General features: G+C 38.4%; 1 protein-coding gene, 1 long non-coding RNA gene and 1 pseudogene across 3 annotated transcripts in view; 1 reads left to right on the forward strand and 2 right to left on the reverse strand.

Annotated features, from left to right (window-relative positions):
- The window catches only part of LOC146466095 (uncharacterized), a 150,696-nt pseudogene extending 138,977 nt beyond the window's left edge, over window positions 1-11,719 (reverse strand). Inside the window, exons 1-6 of the transcript XR_014868147.1 lie at window positions 11,600-11,719; window positions 10,855-11,213; window positions 7,452-7,616; window positions 6,071-6,181; window positions 5,858-5,980; window positions 334-430 (exon numbers count right to left, since the gene is read on the reverse strand). The product of XR_014868147.1 is annotated as an uncharacterized LOC146466095 (transcript). The remainder of the gene's footprint in view (window positions 1-333; window positions 431-5,857; window positions 5,981-6,070; window positions 6,182-7,451; window positions 7,617-10,854; window positions 11,214-11,599) is intronic.
- Window positions 1-20,840, forward strand: part of LOC146466087 (uncharacterized) — a 277,353-nt gene that overhangs the window by 245,152 nt on the left and 11,361 nt on the right. The window lies entirely within an intron of this gene.
- The window catches only part of LOC146466097 (uncharacterized), a 166,967-nt gene that overhangs the window by 91,309 nt on the left and 54,818 nt on the right, over window positions 1-20,840 (reverse strand). The window lies entirely within an intron of this gene.

A 20,840-nucleotide genomic window follows, 5' to 3' on the forward strand; every position in this document is an offset into this window, starting at 1 on the left:
GCTTGATATTATGGCAGATATCAAAACCCGAAACGCTCAAAGGAAAAATACATTATTCTCGATTCCCTCAACATCGAAACGTGTACAAGCGTATTCGTATTAGCGTCATATCTGCTATGAATGTACCTGAAATGGTAGACAAAAGGGATTGGGGCAAACATTTCAATCAATATACACCATTCCCAGTGTATCATGATCTGACCTAGAAGCCATGCTATCCACTGTCAATAACATAGTACTTTCCCACCACTTTCTCCAGAAGACGACTAACTTATTTAGGTACACGAGGTCAACACTGTAAGTGTGGGTCGGAGAACTGGTAGTTTTACGTACCTCCAATAACCACGTAATCAACTTGGACGGCGTCTTTATTGTTGACATCATTGTTATAGTGTTTCACACAAATTTCTGTTTCCATTGTGGATGTGTGCTAAAATTGAACAGAATTGTTTAAGTTTTGGGCTTAGAGACAGCAGTGATGTAAATTGTAATGAAGTCTTTTTAATATAATATTCAAGCAGAAACCACTTCATTTTGTGACTTTTTGCATACAATTAACTAGCATTTAACGAAATTTAAATATCCCTGGTAATTTATTTATCCGTAGCAATCATAACTTATGTATATAGGCCGATATCAATCGATGGGGAAGGTATTCTACGTTTATCACTGTCCATTGCGGACTTCAAAGTATACATTTTGTATTTTGTATTTTGTATATGTTAGGCCCGGTTCATACGTTGGCAGGGCCGTACCTAGGATTTTTTTGTCTGCGGGGGCAAACTCCGCACACCCCCACGGGGGTCTTCCAGGGTTTCTAGTTGGACGTTTTTGCAGTTTACCCCTACACAGAAAGTTGCCTAAAAGACCTTTAAGGAAAAAAAACACACTGATGCTTTTTGTCTTAAATTGTCATGACTTTTTATGGCATAAACACCTTGCTTAAGTGCGTGATAGTTTTAACGGCCTTCTTGTTGAGATTTGTGAAATGTTAGGACAGGAATTAATCATTGCTTGCCGATTGAATTTGTAACAAACTTCATTTTGTAGTTGTTGTAATACTACGCCCGGCTATTAGTTTTTGTCATAATGTAAGGTGTTGTGTTTCTTGGCACGGCTATTTGTTTCTTTGTTTCTCTAGTAATCGTTGTAGCGTGTTATCGAGCTATGCAACGTGTCACAGTCATAAAAGGCGTAAATTGTACTTAATTCACGACTGTCTTTTTGCAAGTGCTTCGCTCAACTGTTATAGTGCGTTTGAATTGTGGGAGTTCAGTGATTTTCTCCGTTTAATTACAGCAGTGCATCGACTGTGTTTAAAATTTACCATTAGATGAGAGGCAATGTTTGGTTCAAACTAAACAAGCCAAACCAAACCCAGCTGAAATGCCCTATGTGGCAGAAAAACACCGTCGTTGAACACACAGAATAAGAAGTCATATTTAAAATGAAGAGGATTCAAAAAAGGAAAATCAAAACTTATCAGGCACAAATGACCTGTGATGTTGATCATAAGATGGTCAAATCCAAGGCTCTATCAAATCCTTCAAACCCAAAATACTTATGGGAGTCGCGCAGGCTTTTAAAACCAATTAAAACATACTCGTGTAAGCTAGATTTAAAAAAAAAAAGCACACGCCAGGGAGTGGCATAGGCTTGTTGACCAGTCATTATTTACACACCAAATTCTACACCACAGGCAGCCCAAATTACAAAATCGTTATTTTCATAAGAAAACTCGTATTGGCTTTTGGCTTGAAAGATTTTCCAACATAATTATTTGAAATTCTCATTGAAGGAATATTTTTTCCACTCAATTAGATTTTCTTGAGATTTTGGAACAACCTACAAGAAAAAGCTCTGCAAATTGAAACACTATGTTACAAAAAAAAAATAGTTTTCCTGGCGGGGGCAGCTGCCCCCTCTGCCCTGCCCCCCCCCCCCCTCCCCCATCCTGCTATGTACTGCCCTGCGTCGAACTTTACATGAGCCGAACCTAATATCTATTAAGGTCGACCCAAGTTCGGCAGTTGATTCAGACGTCGAACCTAACTGAAGTCGAACTTAATTAAAGCTAAAGTGTTAAAATAGATTTTCGTGGTAAGCGGCTGTTTTTTTTACTCAACAAGATTCAAAATGGCGGGAAAGATGAATTCTGACATGGAAGACCTTGTTTGGTAAAATAATGAAGACAGGCCAAGCACGGCTCCTATTTGACGAGATAGGGAGAATATGACCTCCAAAGCTAATTTGCTCTCACGAGTACGTCTTTCAAAGATCTCCCTTTTCTGTACGAAAGTAGGGAAGGGTCTTTGTAGATCTTTCTTAGCAGAGGCTGATTTTCTATCAAGTGTCATTTACTCATCTCAATTTCTTTATGTTGGGCAAATAAGGGCGATAATCCGTAACAAAAGGCAAAATGTTTGTGCGCGTGTTTTGTTTGTTTTGTAGTGCCGACATTCTTTTGAGGAAATTGACTTCTGAAAGAGTTTTATCTATAACTAAAGGTTATCGAGGTAACCTCTGTGGCGTAATCTCTGTTTGAATAAAGTAATGTTCTCTTCAAATGATGTTTTTGAACATTTTGTTCTGAGAAGTATTAAGGCTTTACCTTCGATATAGCCTGTATTGGACAGTTTCGGTCGGTTTGAAGTGCGTGTGCACATCAAGAATAGATCCTTTTAAAATCTTTCGCATCGCAGAGAAGTATATTTAGTTGTTTAGAAAGAAGAAGAACAAGCACATTCCTCTTTTCCCGCCATTTTGTGTAGAATGAAGTCCTTTGCACATGCCAAGTCGATGGAACGCGCAGACCTCTGGGATACATATAATTTATATAATTTATACGGAACGTATGCATTTGGTTCGGCACATGTAAAGTTCGACGTATGAATCGAAGTCGAACTTTTGCCGTTCTATTCAAATGGCGCATTCGAATAGAACGGCGGGTCGACCCATATATAAATCTCTCGATCCTAACTGATTCATACGTCGAAATTTACATGCGCCCAACCAAATGATTAGGTTCGGCTCATGTAAAGTTCGACGCATGAACCGGGAATTATTTTGTTATTTTTTTTCTATATGTCAAAGGATACGTTTTGTATATGTCTTTCATTTCTCTTAGTTAGGTGGCCTATCGAGATGGAGCTAAAAGACTTCGTTCTTGGCAGACTATATCAGTGCTAGAGTTGCATCTTTTTTGCCAATTTAAAGTTCACATTTTTATATCTTGGTTGAGTTTCTTTGTTTTTTGAAATCATTTTGATTAATTTTTAAGCCTGCCGACCAAAAACTACTTACTGAGAGATCCAAGAAAGACCTTGTTCGAGAATTAGTTTTAAAATAAGGCAAAATTTCATCCCGTTCTAGACTTTACATGTCGAAAATTTGTGGACGAGTTATATTTTTCGAACATACTTCAAACCCAGACCCTAGACTGCTTGAGTAAGTTAAGTGTCCAGTAAGGGTGGATTTCTTCTCACAGTGCCACAAAATCCAGCATAACACAACAAAAACATCCAGTGGACCTCCCCAGCCATGATGAGCTTAGGTGAAGAAAAAAATGTATGCTAATGAGCTTACGGTGAGTTGAAATCACCAATGGCTTATCATTAACTGCAACAAGAGAAACCGTTTTGCACCTTTGCGTGTTATAATTCATGGTCGGAATGGCCTTTTTTCACACGTGCAGAGTTCCGGCAGTCACGCAGAGAGAAAGAGAATCCCAGACATCGTGTTTTGTGCAGATCAAACGCGCGAGAAATGCTTTCGTTTTATCCACGCGAACGGTAACCAGTAACGAAGGTTCTTACGCTTTTTATAAGACATGGTTTTTTTGCTCGAATAGTAACTCCAAGGCACAGACTTAATATAATATGAACCACTCAAAATAGGTAACTGGGAGATTTAGCATTTTAAAAGAACATCGAATCAAAGAAAAAACGCAAACAATTCCTGCCAAAAGCAGTAGAATCGCGGCACAGAGTTTGGGACATTTATTTACTGTACAAAATGTAACAATATTTATTATAGCACAAGCCGCGCTAGACACTGTGTTTTTGTGAACGTTGTAATCACATTAAACAAAATTCGGAGTATTTTTTCCACAAAAAAAAAAAAGAAAGAAAGAAAAGTGATACAATTGTACATTGATGATACAAAGCAAGTGATCGTCTCCGCGCGTTGCATTCGGTCGTCCCTAAAATGGAAGAAAAAAGGAATAGTTTATAAACTGGAGTACGAGGTTGGTATTCCTCTCATTTAGAGTTATAAAGAATTGGGACTACAAAGCAGTGTTACTGTATACTACATTTGTACTCGACAGAGCAGCTATGCGCAACGCAGAAGCAAAATATTACAAAGCAGAATATTACAGTAAGCTAGATTAATTAATATCCTGCCCGACAGATAACAACAGCTCACTGAAAAGAAAGCTGACTACCCAAGTAGAGCAGAATTGGTTATTGCGATATTAATTAGTGGAAGCAGAGAACTCTGCTCGATTAGCTAAAGCAGAACCTAAGTTAGTGTTCATAGCGCGAGGTTAGACGGTTAATGTTCTGCTCGACAGATAACAACAGCTTAATAAAGAACTGACTACCCAAGTAAAGCAGTTTGCTCGACAGATAACAACAGTTCTGGGAAGAACTGACTACCCAAGTAAACAGTCTGCTCGACAGATAACAACAGTTCAATAAAAACTGACTACCCAAGTAAATCAGAATAGGATTAATATCGCTCGGTGATGGTTGAATTAATGTGGCGCGCGGTAGATAAAAACAGTGCAGTAAATAAATGACTAAGAGCCAAGCTATGCAATACAATAAGTACAAAAAACCGAATCTTAAAATTGAAATAGCCTATTTACAAACTTCACTACTCACCAATGCCTTGCCTTGCTAGCGCTTTGATATGATCGTGAATCCAGGACAATCCATGTCGAATACGCGCGAGTTTCCCAACCTCGATCAGTTTCCCGCCATAATAACAAAGATTCAACAAGACTTCGACTCTCGGCAATGGTCTGAAGAGGTACATCCTTCCAAAATATCGTTCTAATTCCTAAACGTATACGTTGCTTTTCGACATTTCAATCCTATGATACTTGCGTTAAATGCTGAGAGGAAATTTGTTAGCCAAATTCAAAGACAGACAAAGCCGTGTCAATTCACACTAATACAACTCAATTTCAGAAGTACATTATTTTATCGAAGCTGGCGTCGATTTATCTGAGCATCGCATTCCCAGGTGAAGAAAATAAAAACGAATGACCCAAGAACTATTTCCTCGGCTTTATGGTAGATACAACTTACCAAGTGGAATATGCATGGGTAAAAGTCAATCCCCGAGCAGAGGAAGTGGTCTGCTGTTATTCAATAAATTAAATTGCTGCCCGCCGCAATTACTCTCCGATAAATACAGAAAATTCCATTCCTTTGTGACAGTCTGGGCTGGGAAATGTTATGAAAACGAAGGCAAACCAATGGCAAAATCGGCAGTTGACCGTGGAAAATCATACAATACCACTCCGGAAAACACTGCGCGTCGCAAGGCACGAGTTTGTCTCGAAAGCGCAAGATGAAACTGCGTGACTATAATACACTGTGGCTGTTTCATGTTACATTTCCAGGCATACGATGACACCTCGCGTACAATATTAAGAGAACCCCTGGGTGGAATTTTTTTCCTCCTCAAAGCTGCTCATGCGGTTGTGATAAAATTTGAAGCAAGTGGATATTAGATATATGGACTTGTTTGTATTCTCAGGAGATCATGTAAAATCGTGCTTACTTACTTTCTCTAAACCTATTGCTTATTAGATTAACGATAAACATAGCAAAGTTAAAGAAAGTACCTCAACCCAGCTGACAATTGCATCACATCCAGATCCAGCAGACAGACGCGAGTTGTTATAACTGCGTTTAGGCGTCACCGCTACCACAGGAGGAACAAAGAATGGGTCTGTAAAGTTGATTTTCTATAAGAGAAAATAAATAAATAAATAAATATACATAAACGAATAGGACTATGATGAAAGTTAGTAATTTTGCTTATTTACTTTCCTTACCTGACAGAAAGCATAGTTGTCTCTGTGAGATGGTGAGGTGATGTTTGCAAACAACAGACTGTTCGTCAGGGTAAAATTGTCCAAATTGAGGTTAGTAAATGCCAACCAGTTCTGCAAGAAAGCAAAATAAATTAATGCTCAAGTCAACCTTTTCTTTAATCGAATATAACCCTCTTATTTCAGTTTTTAAGATCTTTTGGGTATTTGACCAGACTGTATGACAGGCTACTACACCAGTTTAAACATGCTACATTGGTGTTTCTTTTCACCTCTGCTGTTGTTTGTACTTTCTTATTCTCCTTTTACCTTTCTCCTCTTAGCCCACGCCTTTTTTAATCTAGATTAATGCATTAAGTCTCAAACTGTCTCTTAATTTACGTTTTCAAAGTGGGACAATGAACTGATATAGCCTGGGATTTAAGCCATTAATCTTAAGTGCCGCCTTTCTGGATTCACTGTCTCATTCGGATTTTTCAGGTTTTCCAACACATCCTCAATACATCCAAGAATTGACCTAACAATAAATAAAAACATGGGTTTCGACTAAATAAAGATTACATTTTATCTCAAATAAAGTTGAATTACCTACAATAAAGTATTGTTTTGTCTTTACTGGTCTTTTATCCTCATTTATTTCTTTTAAAATAGCCCTAACAACGCGCAATTATGATTCAGAACTACATCGCAAGCATTCGTTAAGTCTTGGTAATCAAATCTAAGGCGTGGGCGTTAAGCGCGCGATTGTTAACTCATAAGGGTTAACGCTCGCGCGCTTAGCGCCCGCGCCTGGGATTGGAGTACGACGCGCGGTTACCAAGACTTAACGAACGCTTGCAGGATATTTTTGAATTAAACGCAGGTTTTTTAGAGCTATTCTACTTGACATAAATGGATAGCAACGATCAGAAAAGACAAAAGACTGCTTCACTATGAGTAATTCAACTTTATTTGAGATAAAATGTAATCTTTATTTAGTCGAAACCCTGTTTCCTATAGCCCATGATAAACCTAACAAAATTTAAAAGGAGAAAAGTTCCATAAACGCAATGTTTCATAATCTAAACACAAAGACATTTTAGAGGAAGAAGCCACATCGTTGTCAAAATCGTTGTTCGATTTATTTCTAAGAGAATCATTTCGCAATAAAGGTTTTAAAACCAAAGTGTCCTTAGATTAATTTTAGGAAGAGTCAGAAAGTGTGCTTATTGCTACGTTCTCTCCAGTTGGTACGAATGTTCAAAGACAAGTTCGGGCACTTGCTATTCCCGTCCAACTCACCCTGGAAAAGGGCGAGTTTATTTCTTTATAAGATAAAAAATTACGCCACAGAAGACAGAAGCAATACCTTAAAAAATAATAGTAATAAAAAGTAATTACTCACAATTTTTATGTTTTGGTGTAGGCCATCAAAAAGCTTGGTTTCACGGACACAAAGATTGAAACTGTCTACACTCGGATGCTGAATCCACAGCGCCATGGCATCCTGGGGTCTTTTGGCTAACTTGTGAGAAGGGGTTACTAGAACAGTTGGTGGAGTCATAAAACGCTAAAAAATCAAATATAAAAAAAGACGAAATTGAAATAATCTAACAGTACTTGTTATCACCATTTAATATATAAGTTCAAAAGTTCACTCACTCGCTCTCTAACTCACGCACTCACTCACTCACTCACTCACTCACTCACTCACTCACTCACTCACTCACTCAATAACATAAGAAATGAGCTGCATGCTCTCTTTTCAACACACGATCTTTTTTGAAAAACCTAAATTATGAGGATAAGATACGGTATTTACTCACCCTAGCAAATAAAACCACTTCAAAAATAGAAGGTAAATTCACATATTTAATGTTTCGAAGAAAAAAGACATCCTAAATTCAAAAATATAATTAAATATAATAATTTTATACCAAAATGAAGACAATGGAACCATAACATATCTTTAACAGACAGACAAACATATTTAGGGATAGAAATGACTTGATCTGGTCGTTATACCTCACGTATTCGCATCAGTAAAAAAGCTTACAAAGTTCTTTCTTCAACTTCAACTTTCAAGTTTATTTGGTGTTTGCATAAATTTACATGTACAATTTCTGGCGTCGCAGGTAGCAAAGCTAATCTAGGTGGGCAGGATCACAAAAAGAATGACTTTTACTGCTAAGTAAGAAGGCAGACTGAGCTATGATATCAAAGATACAACAATAAGGAAAGGTTTTTGGGAGGACTAATAACAACAATAATAAAACGGTCGTTCTCTTATTCCGATACGACCACAATTACAATTAAGAATAAACTTTTTGATGCTCTTTTTGATTACTATTATATGAATGCGAAATTGAGGAACCTCACTGAATTATTATCAGATAAGAATTATTTTGACAAAAGCACTGTTGAACAAGTCCATATGAAGTTCTGCAAAGAAACGATAAATACACCATGGTACACATAAAACATAGCCTGTAGGGCAGAGCTTGGACGGAACCCCTCAACAATAGACATAATGGCTTCGATTTTTAGTTCCTGGCAAAGCCTACTACATAAAACAAACAATCCTCTCTTTAATGAAGCTTTTTTTACGCAAGATTTTTTGATGTATTAAATAGTTATAGTTAATACGAATTCCTCCACAAGCAATATTGTAAATCGACAACATATCAAGAACGCACGTTCCTCTCTTAAGACGCAGCTAAGAAAAAAAAAACTATTTTAAAAATTGGCCGAAGATCCCAGTAACAGTTCTGAAAACTCTCGAGAAAAATCTACGCACAAAAACTAAAAAATTACTACCAACTAGAACACTATCTTAAGACCATCAGAAACCCAGCACACAGAATAAGTATTACGAAATTGCGCCTAGGGGTTCATTCATTGCGCATAAAAACTGGGAAATACGAAAATAAAGAGGCATTCATCCCGGTAGAGGAAAGAACCTGCCTAATATGGATTTCATAGAGGACAAACGCCATTCTTGATGCATTTCCAAGAGTATGATAAAAGTAGACATAAACTGCATTCTTTAATTTCCAAAAATAATCCTGTTATCGACAACTTACTTTAGATAAAGAAAATACCATTAAAACAGTAGGTAAATGTACTAATTTAATGTTCCAGAAGAGAAAAAAGTTCCTCGAATCAGCATGTAAATAATGAATCGTTTCACTGTTTTCATATCAATTATTCTATGTTGTAATGCCCCTTTTTTTAGTTAATTCGTTATTCTAGTTAACATCGAAACCTTTATTGTAACGTAGACCAATATCTCCCTTTAGAGAGTAAGGCGCAATGATAATAGCCTATCACTATCTCTATATCTCACTCACTCACCAACTCACTCACTCACTCACTCACTCACTCACTCACTCACTTACTCACTCACTCACTTACTCACTCACTCACTCACTCACTCACTCACTCACTCACTCACTCACTCACTCACTCACTCACTCACTCAGTGACTCACTCAATCACTCACTCACTCACTCACTCACTCACTTACTCACTCACTCACTCATTCAAACATCCACCCACTCGCCAACTGACTCACTCACAAACCCACTCACTCAATCACTCACTCACTCACTCACTCACTCACTCACTCACTCACTCACTCAACCACCCAGTCAGTGACGCACTCACTCACTCACTCACTCACTCACTCACTCACTCACTCACTCACTCACTTACTAACTCACTCACTCAACCACTCACTCACAAGCTAGCTCACTCACTCACTCACTCACTCACTCACTCACTCACCCACCCACCCACCCACTCACTCACTCACTCACTCACTCACTCACTCACTCACTCACTCACTCACACACTCACTCACTCACTCACTCACTCACTCACTCACGCACTCCGCACTCACTCACTCACCTCCCACCCATTGACCCACCTACTCACCAACTGACTCACGCACGCGCGCACTCAGGCACTCACGCATTATTCACTCACTCACTCACTAACTCACTCTCTCATCCAATCAACCACCCACGCACCCACTCACGCACCCACTTACTCACCCACCCACCCACTCACTCACTCACTCACTCACTCACCCACTCACTCACTCACTCACTCACTCACTCACTCACTCACTCACTCACTCACTCACTCACTCACTCACTCACTCACTCACTTACTCACTCAGTCACTCACTTGCTCACTCAAAATCCTAACGTTTCATTGATTTTGTGCCAGCATTGTCTGAAAAGTGGATTAGTAGCTCATGAACTTTTGGACCTCTGTCTGGGTGCTTATGGTTTAGAATCGTGTGAAAAAAAGCTATGATTAAGAACTTCTTACATGAACCTAAATACACGAACTTCAATGGTTAATTAAGTTTATACCGAGCCCAAGCTTCTTTAATTTCTAAAGCATCAGTTAAACAAAATATCGATAATTGAGAGGACAAATCAATTTTGACAAAAAGGGTCTCAACTGCTCACTTTGAAATTGACGTCCCGTAAGCGATGAATGATTTTGGCAAATAAGGTTGAAAATACTGTCCGTCTGAATTTTGGCAAGGAAAAGAAATAGTCTGAATTGACCGACGGTTTCTTTTTCTAAAGCTGGCTTAAGTTGATAACAGAAGCAAAAGGCCATTAAGCTGGCTTAAGTTGATAACAGAAGCGAAAGGCCGTTACTTTTAAGATCCTATTTTAAACCTAGAACTCTGGTTACAAATGAAGCCAACGGGAAGAGTTTTTTTACTTCTTTTTTGCTAATCGAAATTTCATGAAATAAATACTAATATAAATGATAATTATGCTAACCTGTGGGAAGTCGATCCTCTTGCATTGTGTCCCAGTAGTCCAAGAATCCAAGACAGCAGTGCCTATTTGAGCACCAGAAGGAACGGATTGCACAGCGATCCAATTCACCTCCGCTGTTCCATTAGAACCTTCACCGTATTCAGAAACACAGGTGGTAAATTGATTTTGATCTTCTGATTCAACCCAAATGGCTGCACCGTTACCACGAGTTGGGCTTCTTTCCACCGAATGACCAAATGAGGCAAACACTTTCACTTTCTTTCCGCCATTGAAAGGTTGAGAAAACGATATTTTCTTGCAAGCGAACAGTCCTGGACTGGATGTCGTTACGTTGTCTTTTCCGGCCTTAAAACTGGCGGCTATTAAAGGATACAATAGACAAAGAATGACTGAGACTGACGACTTTTTTGTTGTTAGTTTATTAACAAATAGAACTATTTTGCGTTATTGTACAGTCCATCCATGAGTAACCAAACAAGAATTGCAGTTCAAATTAATTCAAAACGACAAGAAAGGATCGCAAGTGACCATTAATTGTAAAAAGTGCAATATTTGCTTTCAACAAAGGTTTAAAGATCTTAAACTATCTCCGAAAACACTGTTTTCATCTGATAAATTCCACAGCGACCTACTTCTGCCCCACCCACAAATCCTTTGTTACGCTTTTAGCTATAATTAAGAGACAAAATTACGAAATATACCAGGAAAATGTTAAAACTAAAGCAAATTGATTTTTTCAATTTACCCTCATTGCCTTGGATTAGCAGCACAACTGTAAATAACACAAAGCCAAGGTGCAGGGGGAGATCGCGCTCGTCAGACATCTTACCTCAGCTGAAGGAAAACCTTCGAGCAGCAATGTTAAATGAAACACGTTTTCGTCATCATCATATTTATCCGCTCAGGAATGTATTATTCTGGCTCCATTTAAAGGGTTTTCCAGTGGAAATCCATTATCTATAGGTTAAGATGTAACCCTTACACGTCAGATTTAAAAGGCTCCTTTCAATTTAATATATTTTTTTAAATGCCTGTTTAACCCTCGGACGTTCACAGGGGATGAGGTATTTCCCCACCTTCCCCTCCAACATAGGAATTATTTAGTTGTCTTTATTTATTTATTTTTTCATTATTTAATTTTATTATTTGAAGGAAATTCTGAACTGCAGTTAGCTTATCGAAATTCCAGCAATTGATCATTTTAGAACGATCGTCCTTTACCCAAAAATTATCGTTGTACAATTTATTCACATAATTTTCTGTGGAAATAAATAAAATAAAGAAAACTATAATTAAATAAAAGGAAAGAATGGAATTAGATAAATTATTTGTTGTGAGAATGACTTTCGGCTAGAGGAATTAGGTAGATGGAAAACAAAGATGGCCCAGCATTGAACAACTGCTAAACAGAACTTAAAATTGAACGAACATCTGGACATCCACTCTGGCCGTTCATATCCAATGAAGGTCATCGTGTGAAATTTCTTATGATCCATGTTAGATGAGACTGAGCGCTTCATTTGTTTTGTAATATTGCAACCGTATATTAGGATACTTATCGATAAGTATTAAAAGCCAAACAATTATTTTTTGTTCATTGAAAGACTTCCTATTGTTCCGTGTTCCGGCATTTTTAAAATTGATAATCAGAGGTCTTAAATTTTTCATACAAACAGTTTCCCTTAGATTACCCCCCTTCCCCTCCCATCCCTCCCCTCTATTGTGATAAAAAGGGTGCATGCTCGCGTGCTCGTCCAAGTGCTAAGCCATTTAATCTGTAATCTCTTGATTTTTTGTCGTCGTTTGTTCTTTGTCATTTGATTAATTGCAATTTTTGTGCTAAAAATAGGTGAAAGTAGAGTATGGCTGGGTCTTCTCAGTGGAACATTGTTCCATTATTATGACTCTTAATCTAACCTTCTCCGATATGTTACAACTAGCAAAATTTGAGAACTTGTATTTACAAACGATCGTCGCTAGGGTTTTTTTTTGGACACGGAAAGAACGGTTGCTTGGTTATGTTAACCCAATTAAAGGACGAAAAGGAAAATTTAAATCAGTTTTGATCAAACGCAGCTTTGAGAAAACTTGATCGGCAAGTTACAACTTTGACCTGTATTTTTCAAAGTAAAAGGGCTGTGTAAGTGAATATTAAAAGAAAGTAGCCACTCTTTTGGAAACTCTCCTTGTGTTATGTTTATAGTCAGAGGACAACTGCTTTTTTTCTGGAGTTGTAACTTATCGATCAATCTCCGCGCGTTTGGTTGTGCAAAACACGTCACTTGGTACCCAATGAAACTTTAGTTATCAGACGATAACCAGTCGTCCGATTTGATAACAGTCGCCACAAAATGTTCGACGAGAGAAACAAAGAAACAACTATTAATCTGGCTGCAATCACGCAGAGGCCATCACTGGCTGTTTCGTCTTTTCCACAGTAAAGTAAAGATTCAGTAAAGTAGGTCCTTTTAGGATTGCAGCCATATCCAGCGGGAGATAATGCCCTCAGCTTAAGGATTAACCTCAAAGTATCACTGACAGTTGTCCTCGGAAGTTTTCGTCTCTGCAAAATGTTTATTTTTCGGACAATCTTGCAGCCTTGGACATTTTCCTCAGAAAACCCAGTCTTACTGGTGCGTTTGTTGGCTTATTCATGTATAGAGCTTTCCCTCAGTTTGTTTGTAAAACCATTGCTGTTTCGCAACATTACAGGTCAACCCAAAGGCCATGCAGTGAGCGGATGAGTGCATTCCTTCACGAAACCCTTGTTAATCCCGTTTTGGGAGAATTTGACCGCGAGAATTAAGAAGTAATATGCAAATATATTAGACATTGTGCACACGTCGACGTAAGGATCTTTAATATGTTATTGTTAGTAGAGCATCTACCTTTTTTTATATCGATTACATTTCCATGTATGATGACTGAAACGAACTTGGTGGTAGCCTACGATAGAAGCCAATGGCGTCAGCTCTGACAGGCCAGCGGCGAGGTAGGGGGATTCCTGGGAATGTCCTCCCGAATATGAAATCCAAAATGGACCCCTTTTTCAACCAGACTTCTAAATTCAGTTTCTTTTAAGTTCAGTCTTATGTCTCAATATTTTCCACATTGAGAATCAGAGGTCCTGCTTCTTTATACAAGCAGTTTCCTCTAGATAAGCTCCTTCCCTCCCTCCCCTCCCTTGTATTGTGTCATAATGGAACAAAAAAAAAAAAAAAAAAAAGCTTGCGTGTTCGACTGACCAAGTGTCAAGCCACTTAATGTTTATTTATTGATTGATTTTCTTTCTGGTGGGATGTTCTTTGTCATTAATGTAATTATAATTAACTTCAGGTCGTTTCCGATCTTGAAATATGCAGAAGCAGAATATGATTGTGTCTTCTCAGTTGATGGCTTTAAATGAACACTGTTCCAATTAAGACGCTCACTCTAACCTTCAACGATATGTTAAGGTTTCCAAGAATTGTGAACTTGATCGTCGCAAGGGTTTTATTGGACACTAAATAAACGATGGCTTGGTAATGTTTTAGATGTGTAAACCCCCATAAAGACGAACGGGAAAGTAAAATAATGTTTGATAAAACGCAGCTGTGAAAACATTTGTTCAGCAAATGACGACCTCTTCCATTCTCTTTCTAAAAAAAAAGCAAAAAGGCCACATAAGTGAATATTACAAGAAAATAGAAGCTGTTTGGACAACTCTACTATTGTTATGTTTACAAAGAAACAACTATCAAACAAGATAGCTTGGATGTGTTTAGCTGCAATCACACAGAGGCCATCACTAGTTGTTTTGTCTTTTCCTAAGTAAAGCAATGATTCTGTAAAGGAAGCCCTTTCGGGATTGCTGGTATATCCAGCAGGACATAATGCCCTCGGCTTAAAGATTATCATCAAAGTTTAGCAGTTGCCCTCGGAGGTTTGCTTCTCCGCCTACTGATTATTTTTCAGACAATCTTTCAGCCTTGGTGATTTTCCTGCGACATACTAGTCTCCTGAAGGGGTTTATTTAAAAATTCATCACTCACAGCTTTCTCGAAGTTTGTTTGTAAAATCATTTCTGCTTCGCAAATTCGCAGGTCGACCCGAAGGCCATGCAGTGAGTGGATGAGTGCATTCTTTCCAGAGACCCTTATAAATCTCATTTTGGAATAATTTAACCGCGAAAATTAAGCCAATGCAAAGTTTTTGCTCGACTTTTAATTCATGATGGCGGAAACGAACAAGGCTATAGCCTACGAGAGACGGCAATGGTGTAAGCTTTCACAGGCTAGTGGCGTGGTAGGTTGATTCATTGGAATTGTTTGTCCTCCGAAAAAAAAAAAAAAGAGGAAAAACCTTCCGTGCTTGATCAAGTGCTAAGGCGTTTAATCCCTTGATCTAACCCTTTTAATCCTTTCTAAGATTCAGTTCCTTTTAGTTTGTACTGGCACGGGGAATAGCAGAGCAACTCGGTTATTTCAAGAAGTACGCCGGGATCTGAGATCTTGAGCATAGGCAACAAGAATTACAAGCCCTCTCTCAAGTTTCAATTCGTTTAATGTTTCAACACATCCTTTTTGTAAGCTAACTCACAGGAAGTCACTTACAGCTATTACATCAAGCTAAACTAGGCTACAACCTACCCCTTAAGTATGAATCCTATGCAACGAAGCCAATAAGAATTATTACATGTGACTCAGCAAAAGTTAAGTAATAATTTAGGAGGCGTTGTTTAGTTTTATTGGTACAGGGGAAGAAAATGTAATTAGCTAGGAGAAGGGGTAGATTTGGAAGCCGTGAAAACTCAGTAAGGGGTCTGATTTAATGTAATTTCTATTATAATTGGCATGAGTTGTAAGTCTTCTCCGCGGAAATAGAAAACAATCAGAAGAACAGGTATAACAGGTGGGAGCGTTTCCCGCGCAAACTTAGAATGAAGGAACTAAATAAACTGAGTCACGAAAATTTATTATTGGCTTCGAGCGCCTAAATCTTAAAATAAAGTATGACTTTACTAAAATATTTAACGTCACAAGTTCACATTAATATCCCAGTATTTTTCACATCAAAGATCCTGCTTCCTCATACAAACAGTTTCCCTTAGATTACCCTCTTCCTCTCCTTTTCCTCCCCTCCCATGCACCGTAACGGAAAAAATGCTTTCGTGCTCGACCAAGTGTTACGCCGTTTAATCCTTTATTTATTGATTTTCTTTCTCGTTGCATGTTCTTTGTCATTTTATTAATTTCTTGTCGAGAAAAGTAGAATATGGTTGTACCTTCTCAGTTGATGGCTTTAAATGAACATTGTTCCAATCAGGCCACTCACTCTAACCTTCACCGATATGTTAAGGTTTCCAAGAATTGCGAACTTGATCGTCGCTAGAGGGTTTTTTGGACACGGAATAAACGATGGCTTGGTAATGTTGTTGTCAGGTTGTTGTTGTTTTTTTTTTTTAACCACCTTGAAGGACGAAAGGGAAAGTAAAATCATTTTTGATAAAACGCAGCTGTGGAAACATTTGATCAGCAAATGACGACCTCTTCCATTCTCTTTCTCAAAAAGAGCAAAAAGGCCACGTAAATGAATATTACAAGAAAGAAGAAGCTGTTTGGACAACTCTACTATTGTTATGTTTATAACAAGGAAAAGTTTGGATATAACCCACTGGTTAACTACGCGCGTTGTCATTGGACAAAATATGGCACGTGATACAGTATGGGACTTCGGTAAACAGACGGTTAACAACAGTCGTCCGATTTGATAACAGTGACCCAAACGTTAGCCTCGAAGAAACAAAGAAACAACTAGCAAACTAATTAGCTTGCATTTGTTTAGCTGCAATCACGCAGAGACCATCACTAGCTGTTTTATCTTTTCCAAAGTAAAGTAATGACTCAGTAAAGCAGGTCCTTTCGTGATTGCTGGCATATCCGGTAGGAGATAATGCCCTCGCCTTAAAGATTATCCTCAAAGTCTCAAACATGCTCTCGGAAATTGCTGTTCGGACCTTTCCCTCCAATATACCAGTCTCCTGATGGGGTTTGTTGGCTCTGATTCGTCATATAGTGCTTGTCTCGGCTTGTTCGGTAAAGCTATTGCTGTTTCTCAACTTTACAGGTCGACCCGAAGGCCGTGCAGTGAGCCGATGAGTACATTCCTTTGATAAACCCTTATTAATCTCGTTTTGGGAGAACTTTACTGCGAAAATTAAGAGGATGCAAACACCTTAGCTCTAAACTTAACAGACAGAATACACCGTGCACACGTTGTCGTGGTACCTAACGGATGAAGATGTTAAGTGTGTTATTGTTAGTTGAGTGCCTATTGTTTAAAATCACGTATGAATCGATCAGCTTCTGGTTGTTCTCTTGTCCCTTGTAATAAGGCAGTTATCAACTCAGCTCTTTTAACTGGTAACAGTTCAGCAATTTTAACCAGACTGATAATTTGACGTTTCCTGTTGTTTATAACATAGCTGGCTACCTTAGCTTACTGTAGAATTGCCGAGTAACATTTTTTATGCATAATGACGTAAACGAGTGGGTCGATAGTTCATGAGGAAGGCAATGACGTCAGCTGTCTCTCTCCCAGGGTTTGCTGGGGAGGAGGGGGAGGTCCATGGAATTTCTATGCCCCCCCCCCCCCCCCGCTGACTGATAGGAAATTATGAATGGCTCCCCTTTTCAACCTGGCTTCTAAAATTCAGTTCGCTTTCAATTCAGTCCAGACCTGGTTGGACTTTAAGAATCATAACCGCTTTCAAATGATTAGACCAAAATTTTACGATCCATATCATTTCTCGAAAAGAAAATTCACAAACTCATTGCTTATCTGAGGGATTGCTACCCTCCCTTCCCCTCTTTCAAATCCCTTTTGGGGGGCAAACTAGCGTACTCAGTAATAGCCCGATAATTATTGACATGTTTAGAGAGAGCTTGTAATCTTCTAATTAGTATAACAATAACAGTAAACGTTGAAACTAAATTGAAACTTACAACAAACTAAATGTAGCCCAGAATTAACACTGTTGTAAATCACGGTTCTTTGAAATAATTTCAATAATTTCATCCGAATGGTCTACCCTGCAGTATAATTTTGAAATCCACTTCAAGTATCATCGGGTCACGACTAATTCCGCCGTTTTGACAAATTTTCTTGTTTAACTGCAGGGAATATTTTCCCCTGTTCAATATGAAAAGAAAAAGCCCTGCAAACCTTATTATCTTATTGATTGTCGCACTGAAAGAAACCTTAGTTTCATACTGTTTGCAATTGCACGTTAATTGAAAGAGTAGCCATTTGCGTTACATCTCATGGAATTTGTTCGTTTTCACTGTTACACAAGCCAGTAAGCGCCTTATGTTAAACGTTTTTACTTAATGTTTGGTATGTGGATGTTATTCAGTCCTTTGTACGGCGTCGACAAAAGTGGTACTTTAGCCACGAAAAGACTTTGTTCTATAAAACTAAAATGAACGACCGAGTGACTTTTTGTCCATCCAATTTGCTCGTCTTTTGCGTTTTTTTTTTTCCGAGGCTGTTTGGGCAGACTTATATTCCACATAATTATTGTCGGTAGTGCTGCAAGACTGAATGTCGAGTTTCTATGTGAATCGCCTATCCACTCTTCTTTGTCAGAAGTTTCACAACTTATAGTAAACCATCTTTATTGCTGTTCCCATACTTTACTGCTGTTCCCAACATGCACAAGCTCGCGTTTTTGCGGGGTATTGCATGACCCAAGTCAGGACTGATCTTAAGTGGGCTTTAGCAGTCGGACGACAGATTTATCTTTGGTACTTGTTAAACGAAAAATATGCAGTTATAATACTCTATAGAGAGAAGTAAAATTTTGAAATAAGTAACAATAATACAGACGAGAACCAATTTTTAATACATAGTCTGTCGGTTTCTTTCTGTTAATGGCTGAATGTTTGAAGGTGGCTGATTGTTAGTTCTGATTTTTTTTTTTTTTTTTTTTTTGTTTTTTTGTTTTTTCTATTTTAAGCTCTGGTTAGCGAGCACGTGAACCGATTTATTTACGGCATAGACTTGATAATGTGCAATCTTCAAATGGCAATAAATGTATTTATTGTTATATTAATAATTTAGTGCCGGAAATAAGACGCATATTTGACTGTTTCTTTTTATCTAAAGTCACCATTATGTGTTGGCCATTTTTAGGTCATGATTATTCAGTTTTCTCTCTGACGGAATATCCATCTTAAACAACAGTAACGCGTCTGTAACGGAACGAGACGCTAATAATTTACATGGGCAATTCACCTGATTTTATAAGCCCCCTTATCCGTTTATTTAGGTGGATTTGAGAAGAAACTATCCTTCTAAGAGTGTGGGCTCATCAACAACCAATTGCCGTCGTGTTCTCACGGGATAATTTTTCAGACGGATTATTTCTCCGTGAAGACGACCATTGCCGAGAGCAAAGCTAGGGAAAGACATGGAAGTCTGAAAGAAGGCGAGTCTTCCCTCATTTTTAATCCCTCTTGCAATTTGCGCGCTGCCCGAAACTGCTTTCTACAATCGTTATGCCTGGAATAACTTAATTGAATGTTTATTACTGCCATTTACTTTGTTTACAAACGAAAGCCTAATTTGACGACGACGTCCGTCTCAAAGTTATTTGGTGTAACAGCATTGTGTTGCACAAACCATAAGCCAAACAGGCCATTTTCACGAAATCACCATTTTACTGACAAGTACAAAAATTCGCTTTTTTAACTTGTAAATTTGGTAATCCCACCGAGGTATAGAAAGGGACGAAAAATATAATGCGAGCGGTCTCGCTTGTGCTATTCGAGGGGCGCACTGTTCGCAGCTTCGGCGCTAGCGCCTCGAATCCGTCGTGCTTACTTAAGTTTTCGAACAAACGAGATACTGCTCGCATTACATACGAAAAACAAAAACCTAAAGGATTCTAGTAATTGTAGCAAAATTACTCCATCATAAAAATCATCTATGGCAACCAGCAGTTCAACTCCCCTTACAGTATTACTTGATAAATATGGAGGTTGTGAAACTAAACAAAATAATCATTTAAGATAAAATATTTTCCAAATCAAGAAGTTCTAGATAGTGTTATAGAAAATGTACAAATAATAGTGATATCGATTTTCTTCCTTTCACTCATTTTCTTCCTCAAATTGATCCAAATCGGCCAGATTAATCGGTACTTCTGAATAAGCCTTAAAGTGCAACTATGATCAAAGATATGGTTATTCTACTCTCTTCATATTTCAAGAGTAAAAGTACTTAATTATTACTTACCACGCAAAGTTTCAAGTCAAAATTCCTACGGGAAGTCCCATTATTTTGACTTTGAATTTCGTATTCGAGCCGATTTCGCTTTCTGTTATTACCGGATTCAAAAATGACCAGGACAGAACTTTGAGAGTTGGGCCGAATTGTCGTAAAGAGGAAGTGACGTCAAGAACTCAACGCATCAAAACAAACGTGGCTAATCTTGTATGCAGCGCAGAGCGGATAAGAAGTGTGTGCCTTCGGAAAAGTCCTTTTTTCCAGTTTTATCTACAATATGCCTGGTTGGCGCTGTCAAGTCCAAGACCATGATCAAGGATAACGACGAAGCTGCAGTTTCGATCCATAATTCGCCTAGAAGCGGCAGCGTGTCCGATTAAAATGGAAGAATTTCGTGTCCCTTCACCGGAAGAACTTCAATCCCGGCCCTGTGGGAAAACTCCCTGTCTGCTCTGACCATTTTACAAACGATTGTTGCCCGCGTGCATACCCTATGAAAGGTCTCGCTAGACGTTTGAATCCAGGACTGGCTATTCCGACCATTTGAAAGAAAACATCTGCACCGATTTTGCAGCGAAGCCGTCGCAGGGTGAAAGAAGTTTTGTAGTCTATAATCTCGCTTAGTGTTGCATTTCCTCGCGAAATTTTTGACACGTCTCACATTTATCATCTCCACACCACATGCACATTCCAAAACAGTTTTTTACAGCTCGCTGCTT

This window comes from Pavona decussata, unplaced genomic scaffold (assembly GCF_977016875.1).
Source record: "Pavona decussata unplaced genomic scaffold, jaPavDecu1.1 SCAFFOLD_154, whole genome shotgun sequence".
NCBI lineage: Eukaryota > Metazoa > Cnidaria > Anthozoa > Scleractinia > Agariciidae > Pavona > Pavona decussata.